The sequence below is a fragment of the Grus americana genome, chromosome 2 (assembly GCF_028858705.1).
Source record: "Grus americana isolate bGruAme1 chromosome 2, bGruAme1.mat, whole genome shotgun sequence".
NCBI lineage: Eukaryota > Metazoa > Chordata > Aves > Gruiformes > Gruidae > Grus > Grus americana.
Window position 1 is genome coordinate 1,297,482 of NC_072853.1, and position 15,103 is coordinate 1,312,584.

General features: G+C 58.8%; 5 pseudogenes; all 5 read left to right on the forward strand.

Moving 5' to 3' along the window:
* Nucleotides 1–319: 319 nt before the first annotated feature.
* Nucleotides 320–982, forward strand: LOC129202888 (feather keratin 2-like; annotated as a pseudogene).
* A 2,662-nt stretch (nucleotides 983–3,644) lies between these two features.
* On the forward strand, nucleotides 3,645–4,307 carry LOC129202905 (feather keratin 2-like; annotated as a pseudogene).
* A 2,662-nt stretch (nucleotides 4,308–6,969) lies between these two features.
* Nucleotides 6,970–7,632, forward strand: LOC129202906 (feather keratin 2-like; annotated as a pseudogene).
* A 2,628-nt stretch (nucleotides 7,633–10,260) lies between these two features.
* LOC129203731 (feather keratin-like) lies at nucleotides 10,261–10,945 on the forward strand (annotated as a pseudogene).
* Nucleotides 10,946–13,573: 2,628 nt separating this feature from the next.
* Nucleotides 13,574–14,270, forward strand: LOC129203732 (feather keratin-like; annotated as a pseudogene).
* Nucleotides 14,271–15,103: the final 833 nt, after the last annotated feature.

The window sequence follows — 15,103 nt, forward strand, 5'->3', positions numbered from 1 at the left end:
AGACCAGCCTTCCAGGGCTGCGAGGGAATGGAGCCCCCTCTTCACAAGGCACCCGCAAACCACCCCACATGAGTGCCGTGGGATGACCTCACTGATGACGCCCCACCTCTTCTATGCTTTGGCCGTGCCTGCCCAATCCTTTTACACGCACCTGCCATACAAATCCTCCCAAATACCTACTCTCACTTAAAAGCTGCCGCCAGGGCCAAGTGGACACGTCCTCAAGGGGAGGACATGAAAAGGGAGCGTTGCAGGAAGGAAAACACACCCCACCTCATTACTGGCATGGTTGTGGCATGCAAGAACTGCTTGCTGAAAAATGCTGTCATGCGCAAAGGCTCTCTCTCACCCTCAGGCACTTGGGGACCAGCATAAAAGCCGAGCCAGGGCCTCTCTCCCTCACACACTTCTCCTGACGCCTTCTCCTACGCGGTCAACAAGGTGAGCACGAACCCTCTTCCCCTCCGTCTCCTGCCTCACCTGGCCCAGCTCTTCCAGCACGCTCGGCCCCCGGCCTCACCAGCCCTGACGCCTCCCCACCGCCACGCTCCCCACAGCCCCACACCACGCCTCCCCACTCCCTCGCCCTCCTCACACACCCCCCCTCGCACCCCCATGCCCCTACGCCTTCTCAACACCCTCTCTTCCAGGACCCCTCCGCACCACAGACATGGCCTGCTACGACCTCTGCCGCCCCTGCGGACCCACCCCGCTGGCTAACAGCTGCAACGAGCCCTGCGTCAGGCAGTGCGAGGACTCCCGCGTCGTCATCCAGCCACCCGCCGTGCTCGTCACCCTGCCCGGACCCATCCTCAGCTCCTTCCCCCAGAACACCGCCGTCGGATCCTCCTCATCGGCTGCCGTGGGCAACGTCCTCAGCTCCCAGGGAGTGCCCATCTCTGGCGGCTTCGGCTTCGGCTCTGGCTCCGGCTTCGGAGGCCTGGGCTGCTTCGGCGGCCTAAGAGGCTGCTACCCCTGCTAAGGGCCCTCGCCACCACCACCACCCCTAACACCAGCCACCCAAACCCTGGAAGCCAAGGCATGCATTGAGGAGGCACCTCCGCGCCTTCCCTGGCACACGGACCTGCCATCCACGGCTCTGCCTTGCTCAAGGCACCAAGCAAGGAAGCAGGGAAGGGGCCAGCCTGGGCTGATGCAAACACGGCCCACCTACCTTCTCCTCTTCTCCCACTTCCTTCTCCGCATAGCCTCTTCTCCTGTGTCCGCTACGCTCCGCGGCAACCAACTTCTCACAAGCCAAAGCCCACCACGGACCTCCGGTGTCCCACTCCCACGGTGGGACAGGAAGACCTCGGTGCTCTGGCGAGACCTACTGCACGCAAGGCACCTTGGCTGATGACCAAGGCTGACCTCCCTTCCACCTGGTGCTTCTGCCGTTTCACTATTTTTTCCCCCTCAATAAAGTTCTCCTGCATCTCAGCCTGACATTCTTCATTGCCCGTCTTTGCACACGCTCCAGCCCCTCAACGTCCTTCCTGTAGTGAGGGGCCCGAAACTGAACACAGTATTCCAGCTGCCGCCTCAGCAGGGCCGACTACAGGGGGACGATCACTGCCCTAGTCCTGCTGGCCACACTGTCTCTGATACAAGCCAGCATGTCGTTGGCCTCCCCGGCACGCTGCTGGCTCATATTCAGCACGCTGTCGACCAACACCCCCCAGGTCCTTTTCCACCAGGCGGCTCTCCAGCCACTCTGCCCCAAGCCCGTAGCGATGCCTGGCGTTGCTGTGACCCAAGTGCAGGACCCGCCACTCAGCCTTGTTGAGCCTCATGCAGCTGGCCTCAGCCCATCCATCCAGCCTGTCCAGATCCCTCTCTAGAGCCTTCCTACCCTCAAGCACAGCAACACTCCCCACCAACTTGGTGTTGCCTGCAAACCTACTGAGGGTGCACTCGATCCCCTCGTCCAGATCATTAATGAAGCTATTCAAGAGCACTGGCCCCGCTACTGAGCCCTGAGGAACACCACTTATGACTGACCGCCAGCTGGATTTCACTCCATTCGCCACACCTCCTTGGGCCCGGCCGTCCAGCCAGTTTTTCACCCAGCAAAGAGTACGCCCGTCCAAGCCACGAGCAGCCAGTTTCTCCAGGAGAAGGCTGTGGCAAACAGTGTCAAAGGCTTTAATATTGTCCAGGTAGACAACATCCACAGCCTTTCCCTCATCCACTAAGCGGGTCACCTTGTCACAGGAGGAGATCAGGAGAGTCAAGCAGGACCTGTCTTTCATAAGCCCATGCTGACTGGGCCTGATCACCTGGCTGTCCCGAACGTGCTGCATGGTGGCGCTCAGGATGATCTGCTACGTAAACTTCCCCGCTACCAAAGTCAGACTGACAGGCTTCTAGTTCCCGGATCCTCCTTCCAGCCCTTCTTGCAGATAAGTGTCACATCTGCTAAGTTCCGGTCAACCGGGACCTCCCCGGTTAGCCAGGACTGCCGAGAAGTGATGGAAAGCGGCTTGGTGAGCACTTCCACCAGCTCCCTCAGTACCCTTGGGTGGATCCCATCTGGCCCCATAGACTTGCGTGTGTCTAAGTGGTGTCGCAGGTCGCTAACCATTTCTCCTTGGGTTATGCGGGCTTCATTCTGCTCCCCGTTCCTGTCTTCCAGCTCAAGGGGCTGGGCACCGGCAGAAAAACTGGACTCAGCATTAAGAACTGAGGCAAAGAAGAAAGAAAGGAAGAAAGGAAGACAGAACGAACATCAACTTCGTCCTCATCCTTTGCCACTCTTGTTTTCCCCCGCATCCAATAAAGGATGCAGATCCTCCTCAGCCCTCCTTTTGTTGCTATACCTATTTATAGAAACATTTCTTCGTCTCTTTTACGGCAGTAGCCAGATAAAGTTTGAGTTGGGCTTTGGCCCTTCTCATTTTCTCCTTGCATAAACTCACCACATCCTTGTAGGCCTACTGAGCTGCCTGTCCCTTCTTCCACACGTCATAAACTCTCCCTTTTTTACCCTGAGTTCCAGCCAAAGCTCTCCGTTCTGCCAGGCTGCTCTTCTTCCCTGCCGGCTCGTCTTTCGGCACATGGGGACTCTATCGAACAGGGCGGGTATCTTCCGCAACCTTCCAACAGAAGCCACCCCTCTAGCCCCCTCACTACCAAAACCTTGCCACATAAACCCAATACACCCAGCTACACCCTTAGAAGCCAGGGAGGCACCAAGGCACCCAGAGAGCACGCCCAAAGGGAAAGGCCAGGCCTTAACACAGGCTTAGCGAGCAGGGAGCAAGGTAGGTAAGGAGAGAACGCTATGGAAGGGGCATGCCTCATGCCCAGCACACCTCCACATCCCAGACCAGCCTTCCAGGGCTGCGAGGGAATGGAGCCCCCTCTTCACAAGGCACCCGCAAACCACCCCACATGAGTGCCGTGGGATGACCTCACTGATGACGCCCCACCTCTTCTATGCTTTGGCCGTGCCTGCCCAATCCTTTTACACACACCTGCCATACAAATCCTCCCAAATACCTACTCTCACTTAAAAGCTGCCGCCAGGGCCAAGTGGACACGTCCTCAAGGGGAGGACATGAAAAGGGAGCGTTGCAGGAAGGAAAACACACCCCACCTCATTACTGGCATGGTTGTGGCATGCAAGAACTGCTTGCTGAAAAATGCTGTCATGCGCAAAGGCTCTCTCTCACCCTCAGGCACTTGGGGACCAGCATAAAAGCCGAGCCAGGGCCTCTCTCCCTCACACACTTCTCCTGACGCCTTCTCCTACGCGGTCAACAAGGTGAGCACGAACCCTCTTCCCCTCCGTCTCCTGCCTCACCTGGCCCAGCTCTTCCAGCACGCTCGGCCCCCGGCCTCACCAGCCCTGACGCCTCCCCACCGCCACGCTCCCCACAGCCCCACACCACGCCTCCCCACTCCCTCGCCCTCCTCACACACCCCCCCTCGCACCCCCATGCCCCTACGCCTTCTCAACACCCTCTCTTCCAGGACCCCTCCGCACCACAGACATGGCCTGCTACGACCTCTGCCGCCCCTGCGGACCCACCCCGCTGGCTAACAGCTGCAACGAGCCCTGCGTCAGGCAGTGCGAGGACTCCCGCGTCGTCATCCAGCCACCCGCCGTGCTCGTCACCCTGCCCGGACCCATCCTCAGCTCCTTCCCCCAGAACACCGCCGTCGGATCCTCCTCATCGGCTGCCGTGGGCAACGTCCTCAGCTCCCAGGGAGTGCCCATCTCTGGCGGCTTCGGCTTCGGCTCTGGCTCCGGCTTCGGAGGCCTGGGCTGCTTCGGCGGCCTAAGAGGCTGCTACCCCTGCTAAGGGCCCTCGCCACCACCACCACCCCTAACACCAGCCACCCAAACCCTGGAAGCCAAGGCATGCATTGAGGAGGCACCTCCGCGCCTTCCCTGGCACATGGACCTGCCATCCACGGCTCTGCCTTGCTCAAGGCACCAAGCAAGGAAGCAGGGAAGGGGCCAGCCTGGGCTGATGCAAACACGGCCCACCTACCTTCTCCTCTTCTCCCACTTCCTTCTCCGCATAGCCTCTTCTCCTGTGTCCGCTACGCTCCGCGGCAACCAACTTCTCACAAGCCAAAGCCCACCACGGACCTCCGGTGTCCCACTCCCACGGTGGGACAGGAAGACCTCGGTGCTCTGGCGAGACCTACTGCACGCAAGGCACCTTGGCTGATGACCAAGGCTGACCTCCCTTCCACCTGGTGCTTCTGCCGTTTCACTATTTTTTCCCCCTCAATAAAGTTCTCCTGCATCTCAGCCTGACATTCTTCATTGCCCGTCTTTGCACACGCTCCAGCCCCTCAACGTCCTTCCTGTAGTGAGGGGCCCGAAACTGAACACAGTATTCCAGCTGCCGCCTCAGCAGGGCCGACTACAGGGGGACGATCACTGCCCTAGTCCTGCTGGCCACACTGTCTCTGATACAAGCCAGCATGTCGTTGGCCTCCCCGGCACGCTGCTGGCTCATATTCAGCACGCTGTCGACCAACACCCCCCAGGTCCTTTTCCACCAGGCGGCTCTCCAGCCACTCTGCCCCAAGCCCGTAGCGATGCCTGGCGTTGCTGTGACCCAAGTGCAGGACCCGCCACTCAGCCTTGTTGAGCCTCATGCAGCTGGCCTCAGCCCATCCATCCAGCCTGTCCAGATCCCTCTCTAGAGCCTTCCTACCCTCAAGCACAGCAACACTCCCCACCAACTTGGTGTTGCCTGCAAACCTACTGAGGGTGCACTCGATCCCCTCGTCCAGATCATTAATGAAGCTATTCAAGAGCACTGGCCCCGCTACTGAGCCCTGAGGAACACCACTTATGACTGACCGCCAGCTGGATTTCACTCCATTCGCCACACCTCCTTGGGCCCGGCCGTCCAGCCAGTTTTTCACCCAGCAAAGAGTACGCCCGTCCAAGCCATGAGCAGCCAGTTTCTCCAGGAGAAGGCTGTGGCAAACAGTGTCAAAGGCTTTAATATTGTCCAGGTAGACAACATCCACAGCCTTTCCCTCATCCACTAAGCGGGTCACCTTGTCACAGGAGGAGATCAGGAGAGTCAAGCAGGACCTGTCTTTCATAAGCCCATGCTGACTGGGCCTGATCACCTGGCTGTCCCGAACGTGCTGCATGGTGGCGCTCAGGATGATCTGCTACGTAAACTTCCCCGCTACCAAAGTCAGACTGACAGGCTTCTAGTTCCCGGATCCTCCTTCCAGCCCTTCTTGCAGATAAGTGTCACATCTGCTAAGTTCCGGTCAACCGGGACCTCCCCGGTTAGCCAGGACTGCCGAGAAGTGATGGAAAGCGGCTTGGTGAGCACTTCCACCAGCTCCCTCAGTACCCTTGGGTGGATCCCATCTGGCCCCATAGACTTGCGTGTGTCTAAGTGGTGTCGCAGGTCGCTAACCATTTCTCCTTGGGTTATGCGGGCTTCATTCTGCTCCCCGTTCCTGTCTTCCAGCTCAAGGGGCTGGGCACCGGCAGAAAAACTGGACTCAGCATTAAGAACTGAGGCAAAGAAGAAAGAAAGGAAGAAAGGAAGACAGAACGAACATCAACTTCGTCCTCATCCTTTGCCACTCTTGTTTTCCCCCGCATCCAATAAAGGATGCAGATCCTCCTCAGCCCTCCTTTTGTTGCTATACCTATTTATAGAAACATTTCTTCGTCTCTTTTACGGCAGTAGCCAGATAAAGTTTGAGTTGGGCTTTGGCCCTTCTCATTTTCTCCTTGCATAAACTCACCACATCCTTGTAGGCCTACTGAGCTGCCTGTCCCTTCTTCCACACGTCATAAACTCTCCTTTTTTTACCCTGAGTTCCAGCCAAAGCTCTCCGTTCCGCCAGGCTGCTCTTCTTCCCTGCCGGCTCGTCTTTCGGCACATGGGGACTCTATCGAACAGGGCGGGTATCTTCCGCAACCTTCCAACAGAAGCCACCCCTCTAGCCCCCTCACTACCAAAACCTTGCCACATAAACCCAATACACCCAGCTACACCCTTAGAAGCCAGGGAGGCACCAAGGCACCCAGAGAGCACGCCCAAAGGGAAAGGCCAGGCCTTAACACAGGCTTAGCGAGCAGGGAGCAAGGTAGGTAAGGAGAGAACGCTATGGAAGGGGCATGCCTCATGCCCAGCACACCTCCACATCCCAGACCAGCCTTCCAGGGCTGCGAGGGAATGGAGCCCCCTCTTCACAAGGCACCCGCAAACCACCCCACATGAGTGCCGTGGGATGACCTCACTGATGACGCCCCACCTCTTCTATGCTTTGGCCGTGCCTGCCCAATCCTTTTACACACACCTGCCATACAAATCCTCCCAAATACCTACTCTCACTTAAAAGCTGCCGCCAGGGCCAAGTGGACACGTCCTCAAGGGGAGGACATGAAAAGGGAGCGTTGCAGGAAGGAAAACACACCCCACCTCATTACTGGCATGGTTGTGGCATGCAAGAACTGCTTGCTGAAAAATGCTGTCATGCGCAAAGGCTCTCTCTCACCCTCAGGCACTTGGGGACCAGCATAAAAGCCGAGCCAGGGCCTCTCTCCCTCACACACTTCTCCTGACGCCTTCTCCTACGCGGTCAACAAGGTGAGCACGAACCCTCTTCCCCTCCGTCTCCTGCCTCACCTGGCCCAGCTCTTCCAGCACGCTCGGCCCCCGGCCTCACCAGCCCTGACGCCTCCCCACCGCCACGCTCCCCACAGCCCCACACCACGCCTCCCCACTCCCTCGCCCTCCTCACACACCCCCCCTCGCACCCCCATGCCCCTACGCCTTCTCAACACCCTCTCTTCCAGGACCCCTCCGCACCACAGACATGGCCTGCTACGACCTCTGCCGCCCCTGCGGACCCACCCCGCTGGCTAACAGCTGCAACGAGCCCTGCGTCAGGCAGTGCGAGGACTCCCGCGTCGTCATCCAGCCACCCGCCGTGCTCGTCACCCTGCCCGGACCCATCCTCAGCTCCTTCCCCCAGAACACCGCCGTCGGATCCTCCTCATCGGCTGCCGTGGGCAACGTCCTCAGCTCCCAGGGAGTGCCCATCTCTGGCGGCTTCGGCTTCGGCTCTGGCTCCGGCTTCGGAGGCCTGGGCTGCTTCGGCGGCCTAAGAGGCTGCTACCCCTGCTAAGGGCCCTCGCCACCACCACCACCCCTAACACCAGCCACCCAAACCCTGGAAGCCAAGGCATGCATTGAGGAGGCACCTCCGCGCCTTCCCTGGCACATGGACCTGCCATCCACGGCTCTGCCTTGCTCAAGGCACCAAGCAAGGAAGCAGGGAAGGGGCCAGCCTGGGCTGATGCAAACACGGCCCACCTACCTTCTCCTCTTCTCCCACTTCCTTCTCCGCATAGCCTCTTCTCCTGTGTCCGCTACGCTCCGCGGCAACCAACTTCTCACAAGCCAAAGCCCACCACGGACCTCCGGTGTCCCACTCCCACGGTGGGACAGGAAGACCTCGGTGCTCTGGCGAGACCTACTGCACGCAAGGCACCTTGGCTGATGACCAAGGCTGACCTCCCTTCCACCTGGTGCTTCTGCCGTTTCACTATTTTTTCCCCCTCAATAAAGTTCTCCTGCATCTCAGCCTGACATTCTTCATTGCCCGTCTTTGCACACGCTCCAGCCCCTCAACGTCCTTCCTGTAGTGAGGGGCCCGAAACTGAACACAGTATTCCAGCTGCCGCCTCAGCAGGGCCGACTACAGGGGGACGATCACTGCCCTAGTCCTGCTGGCCACACTGTCTCTGATACAAGCCAGCATGTCGTTGGCCTCCCCGGCACGCTGCTGGCTCATATTCAGCACGCTGTCGACCAACACCCCCCAGGTCCTTTTCCACCAGGCGGCTCTCCAGCCACTCTGCCCCAAGCCCGTAGCGATGCCTGGCGTTGCTGTGACCCAAGTGCAGGACCCGCCACTCAGCCTTGTTGAGCCTCATGCAGCTGGCCTCAGCCCATCCATCCAGCCTGTCCAGATCCCTCTCTAGAGCCTTCCTACCCTCAAGCACAGCAACACTCCCCACCAACTTGGTGTTGCCTGCAAACCTACTGAGGGTGCACTCGATCCCCTCGTCCAGATCATTAATGAAGCTATTCAAGAGCACTGGCCCCGCTACTGAGCCCTGAGGAACACCACTTATGACTGACCGCCAGCTGGATTTCACTCCATTCGCCACACCTCCTTGGGCCCGGCCGTCCAGCCAGTTTTTCACCCAGCAAAGAGTACGCCCGTCCAAGCCATGAGCAGCCAGTTTCTCCAGGAGAAGGCTGTGGCAAACAGTGTCAAAGGCTTTAATATTGTCCAGGTAGACAACATCCACAGCCTTTCCCTCATCCACTAAGCGGGTCACCTTGTCACAGGAGGAGATCAGGAGAGTCAAGCAGGACCTGTCTTTCATAAGCCCATGCTGACTGGGCCTGATCACCTGGCTGTCCCGAACGTGCTGCATGGTGGCGCTCAGGATGATCTGCTACGTAAACTTCCCCGCTACCAAAGTCAGACTGACAGGCTTCTAGTTCCTGGATCCTCCTTCCAGCCCTTCTTGTAGATAAGTGTCACATCTCCTAAGTTCCGGTCAACCGGGACCTCCCCGGTTAGCCAGGACTGCCGAGAAGTGATGGAAAGCGGCTTGGTGAGCACTTCCACCAGCTCCCTCAGTACCCTTGGGTGGATCCCATCTGGCCCCATAGACTTGCGTGTGTCCAAGTGGTGTCGCAGGTCGCTAACCATTTCTCCTTGGGTTATGCGGGCTTCATTCTGCTCCCCGTTCCTGTCTTCCAGCTCAAGGGGCTGGGCACCGGCAGAAAAACTGGACTCAGCATTAAGAACTGAGGCAAAGAAGAAAGAAAGGAAGAAAGGAAGACAGAACGAACATCAACTTCGTCCTCATCCTTTGCCACTCTTGTTTTCCCCCGCATCCAATAAAGGATGCAGATCCTCCTCAGCCCTCCTTTTGTTGCTATACCTATTTATAGAAACATTTCTTCGTCTCTTTTACGGCAGTAGCCAGATAAAGTTTGAGTTGGGCTTTGGCCCTTCTCATTTTCTCCTTGCATAAACTCACCACATCCTTGTAGGCCTACTGAGCTGCCTGTCCCTTCTTCCACACGTCATAAACTCTCCTTTTTTTACCCTGAGTTCCAGCCAAAGCTCTCCGTTCCGCCAGGCTGCTCTTCTTCCCTGCCGGCTCGTCTTTCAGCACATGGGGACTCTATCGAACAGGGCGGGTATCTTCCGCAACCTTCCAACAGAAGCCACCCCTCTAGCCCCCTCACTACCAAAACCTTGCCACATAAACCCAATACACCCAGCTACACCCTTAGAAGCCAGGGAGGCACCAAGGCACCCAGAGAGCACGCCCAAAGGGAAAGGCCAGGCCTTAACACAGGCTTAGCGAGCAGGGAGCAAGGTAGGTAAGGAGAGAACGCTATGGAAGGGGCATGCCTCATGCCCAGCACACCTCCACATCCCAGACCAGCCTTCCAGGGCTGCGAGGGAATGGAGCCCCCTCTTCACAAGGCACCCGCAAACCACCCCACATGAGTGCCGTGGGATGACCTCACTGATGACGCCCCACCTCTTCTATGCTTTGGCCGTGCCTGCCCAATCCTTTTACACGCACCTGCCATACAAATCCTCCCAAATACCTACTCTCACTTAAAAGCTGCCGCCAGGGCCAAGTGGACACGTCCTCAAGGGGAGGACATGAAAAGGGAGCGTTGCAGGAAGGAAAACACACCCCACCTCATTACTGGCATGGTTGTGGCATGCAAGAACTGCTTGCTGAAAAATGCTGTCATGCGCAAAGGCTCTCTCTCACCCTCAGGCACTTGGGGACCAGCATAAAAGCCGAGCCAGGGCCTCTCTCCCTCACACACTTCTCCTGACGCCTTCTCCTACGCGGTCAACAAGGTGAGCACGAACCCTCTTCCCCTCCGTCTCCTGCCTCACCTGGCCCAGCTCTTCCAGCACGCTCGGCCCCCGGCCTCACCAGCCCTGACGCCTCCCCACCGCCACGCTCCCCACAGCCCCACACCACGCCTCCCCACTCCCTCGCCCTCCTCACGCACCCCCATGCCCCTACGCCTTCTCAACACCCTCTCTTCCAGGACCCCTCCGCACCACAGACATGGCCTGCTACGACCTCTGCCGCCCCTGCGGACCCACCCCGCTGGCTAACAGCTGCAACGAGCCCTGCGTCAGGCAGTGCGAGGACTCCCGCGTCGTCATCCAGCCACCCGCCGTGCTCGTCACCCTGCCCGGACCCATCCTCAGCTCCTTCCCCCAGAACACCGCCGTCGGATCCTCCTCATCGGCTGCCGTGGGCAACGTCCTCAGCTCCCAGGGAGTGCCCATCTCTGGCGGCTTCGGCTTCGGCTCTGGCTCCGGCTTCGGAGGCCTGGGCTGCTTCGGCGGCAGAAGAGGCTGCTACCCCTGCTAAGGGCCCTCGCCACCACCACCACCCCTAACACCAGCCACCCAAACCCTGGAAGCCAAGGCATGCATTGAGGAGGCACCTCCACGCCTTCCCTGGCACATGGACCTGCCATCCACGGCTCTGCCTTGCTCAAGGCACCAAGCAAGGAAGCAGGGAAGGGGCCAGCCTGGGCTGATGCAAACACGGCCCACCTACCTTCTCCTCTTCTCCCACTTCCTTCTCCGCATAGCCTCTTCTCCTGTGTCCGCTACGCTCCGCGGCAACCAACTTCTCACAAGCCAAAGCCCACCACGGACCTCCGGTGTCCCACTCCCACGGTGGGACAGGAAGACCTCGGTGCTCTGGCGAGACCTACTGCACGCAAGGCACCTTGGCTGATGACCAAGGCTGACCTCCCTTCCACCTGGTGCTTCTGCCGTTTCACTATTTTTTCCCCCTCAATAAAGTTCTCCTGCATCTCAGCCTGACATTCTTCATTGCCCGTCTTTGCACACGCTCCAGCCCCTCAACGTCCTTCCTGTAGTGAGGGGCCCGAAACTGAACACAGTATTCCAGCTGCCGCCTCAGCAGGGCCGACTACAGGGGGACGATCACTGCCCTAGTCCTGCTGGCCACACTGTCTCTGATACAAGCCAGCATGTCGTTGGCCTCCCCGGCACGCTGCTGGCTCATATTCAGCACGCTGTCGACCAACACCCCCCAGGTCCTTTTCCACCAGGCGGCTCTCCAGCCACTCTGCCCCAAGCCCGTAGCGATGCCTGGCGTTGCTGTGACCCAAGTGCAGGACCCGCCACTCAGCCTTGTTGAGCCTCATGCAGCTGGCCTCAGCCCATCCATCCAGCCTGTCCAGATCCCTCTCTAGAGCCTTCCTACCCTCAAGCACAGCAACACTCCCCACCAACTTGGTGTTGCCTGCAAACCTACTGAGGGTGCACTCGATCCCCTCGTCCAGATCATTAATGAAGCTATTCAAGAGCACTGGCCCCGCTACTGAGCCCTGAGGAACACCACTTATGACTGACCGCCAGCTGGATTTCACTCCATTCGCCACACCTCCTTGGGCCCGGCCGTCCAGCCAGTTTTTCACCCAGCAAAGAGTACGCCCGTCCAAGCCATGAGCAGCCAGTTTCTCCAGGAGAAGGCTGTGGCAAACAGTGTCAAAGGCTTTAATATTGTCCAGGTAGACAACATCCACAGCCTTTCCCTCATCCACTAAGCGGGTCACCTTGTCACAGGAGGAGATCAGGAGAGTCAAGCAGGACCTGTCTTTCATAAGCCCATGCTGACTGGGCCTGATCACCTGGCTGTCCCGAACGTGCTGCATGGTGGCGCTCAGGACGATCTGCTACGTAAACTTCCCCGCTACCAAAGTCAGACTGACAGGCTTCTAGTTCCCGGATCCTCCTTCCAGCCCTTCTTGTAGATAAGTGTCACATCTGCTAAGTTCCGGTCAACCGGGACCTCCCCGGTTAGCCAGGACTGCCGAGAAGTGATGGAAAGCGGCTTGGTGAGCGCTTCCACCAGCTCCCTCAGTACCCTTGGGTGGATCCCATCTGGCCCCATAGACTTGCGTGTGTCCAAGTGGTGTCGCAGGTCGCTAACCATTTCTCCTTGGGTTATGCGGGCTTCATTCTGCTCCCCGTTCCTGTCTTCCAGCTCAAGGGGCTGGGCACCGGCAGAAAAACTGGACTCAGCATTAAGAACTGAGGCAAAGAAGAAAGAAAGGAAGAAAGGAAGACAGAACGAACATCAACTTCGTCCTCATCCTTTGCCACTCTTGTTTTCCCCCGCATCCAATAAAGGATGCAGATCCTCCTCAGCCCTCCTTTTGTTGCTATACCTATCTATAGAAACATTTCTTCGTCTCTTTTACGGCAGTAGCCAGATAAAGTTTGAGTTGGGCTTTGGCCCTTCTCATTTTCTCCTTGCATAAACTCACCACATCCTTGTAGGCCTACTGAGCTGCCTGTCCCTTCTTCCACACGTCATAAACTCTCCTTTTTTTACCCTGAGTTCCAGCCAAAGCTCTCCGTTCCGCCAGGCTGCTCTTCTTCCCTGCCGGCTCGTCTTTCGGCACATGGGGACTCTATCGAACAGGGCGGGTATCTTCCGCAACCTTCCAACAGAAGCCACCCCTCTAGCCCCCTCACTACCAAAACCTTGCCACATAAACCCAATACACCCAGCTACACCCTTAGAAGCCAGGGAGGCACCAAGGCACCCAGAGAGCACGCCCAAAGGGAAAGGCCAGGCCTTAACACAGGCTTAGCGAGCAGGGAGCAAGGTAGGTAAGGAGAGAACGCTATGGAAGGGGCATGCCTCATGCCCAGCACACCTCCACATCCCAGACCAGCCTTCCAGGGCTGCGAGGGAATGGAGCCCCCTCTTCACAAGGCACCCGCAAACCACCCCACATGAGTGCCGTGGGATGACCTCACTGATGACGCCCCACCTCTTCTATGCTTTGGCCGTGCCTGCCCAATCCTTTTACACGCACCTGCCATACAAATCCTCCCAAATACCTACTCTCACTTAAAAGCTGCCGCCAGGGCCAAGTGGACACGTCCTCAAGGGGAGGACATGAAAAGGGAGCGTTGCAGGAAGGAAAACACACCCCACCTCATTACTGGCATGGTTGTGGCATGCAAGAACTGCTTGCTGAAAAATGCTGTCATGCGCAAAGGCTCTCTCTCACCCTCAGGCACTTGGGGACCAGCATAAAAGCCGAGCCAGGGCCTCTCTCCCTCACACACTTCTCCTGACGCCTTCTCCTACGCGGTCAACAAGGTGAGCACGAACCCTCTTCCCCTCCGTCTCCTGCCTCACCTGGCCCAGCTCTTCCAGCACGCTCGGCCCCCGGCCTCACCAGCCCTGACGCCTCCCCACCGCCACGCTCCCCACAGCCCCACACCACGCCTCCCCACTCCCTCGCCCTCCTCACACACCCCCCCTCGCACCCCCATGCCCCTACGCCTTCTCAACACCCTCTCTTCCAGGACCCCTCCGCACCACAGACATGGCCTGCTACGACCTCTGCCGCCCCTGCGGACCCACCCCGCTGGCTAACAGCTGCAACGAGCCCTGCGTCAGGCAGTGCGAGGACTCCCGCGTCGTCATCCAGCCACCCGCCGTGCTCGTCACCCTGCCCGGACCCATCCTCAGCTCCTTCCCCCAGAACACCGCCGTCGGATCCTCCTCATCGGCTGCCGTGGGCAACGTCCTCAGCTCCCAGGGAGTGCCCATCTCTGGCGGCTTCGGCTTCGGCTCTGGCTCCGGCTTCGGAGGCCTGGGCTGCTTCGGCGGCAGAAGAGGCTGCTACCCCTGCTAAGGGCCCTCGCCACCACCACCACCCCTAACACCAGCCACCCAAACCTTGGAAGCCAAGGCATGCATTGAGGAGGCACCTCCGCGCCTTCCCTGGCACATGGACCTGCCATCCACGGCTCTGCCTTGCTCAAGGCACCAAGCAAGGAAGCAGGGAAGGGGCCAGCCTGGGCTGATGCAAACACGGCCCACCTACCTTCTCCTCTTCTCCCACTTCCTTCTCCGCATAGCCTCTTCTCCTGTGTCCGCTACGCTCCGTGGCAACCAACTTCTCACAAGCCAAAGCCCACCACGGACCTCCGGTGTCCCACTCCCACGGTGGGACAGGAAGACCTCGGTGCTCTGGCGAGACCTACTGCACGCAAGGCACCTTGGCTGATGACCAAGGCTGACCTCCCTTCCACCTGGTGCTTCTGCCGTTTCACTATTTTTTCCCCCTCAATAAAGTTCTCCTGCATCTCAGCCTGACATTCTTCATTGCCCGTCTTTGCACACGCTCCAGCCCCTCAACGTCCTTCCTGTAGTGAGGGGCCCGAAACTGAACACAGTATTCCAGCTGCCGCCTCAGCAGGGCCGACTACAGGGGGACGATCACTGCCCTAGTCCTGCTGGCCACACTGTCTCTGATACAAGCCAGCATGTCGTTGGCCTCCCCGGCACGCTGCTGGCTCATATTCAGCACGCTGTCGACCAACACCCCCCAGGTCCTTTTCCACCAGGCGGCTCTCCAGCCACTCTGCCCCAAGCCCGTAGCGATGCCTGGCGTTGCTGTGACCCAAGTGCAGGACCCGCCACTCAGCCTTGTTGAGCCTCATGCAGCTGGCCTCAGCCCATCCA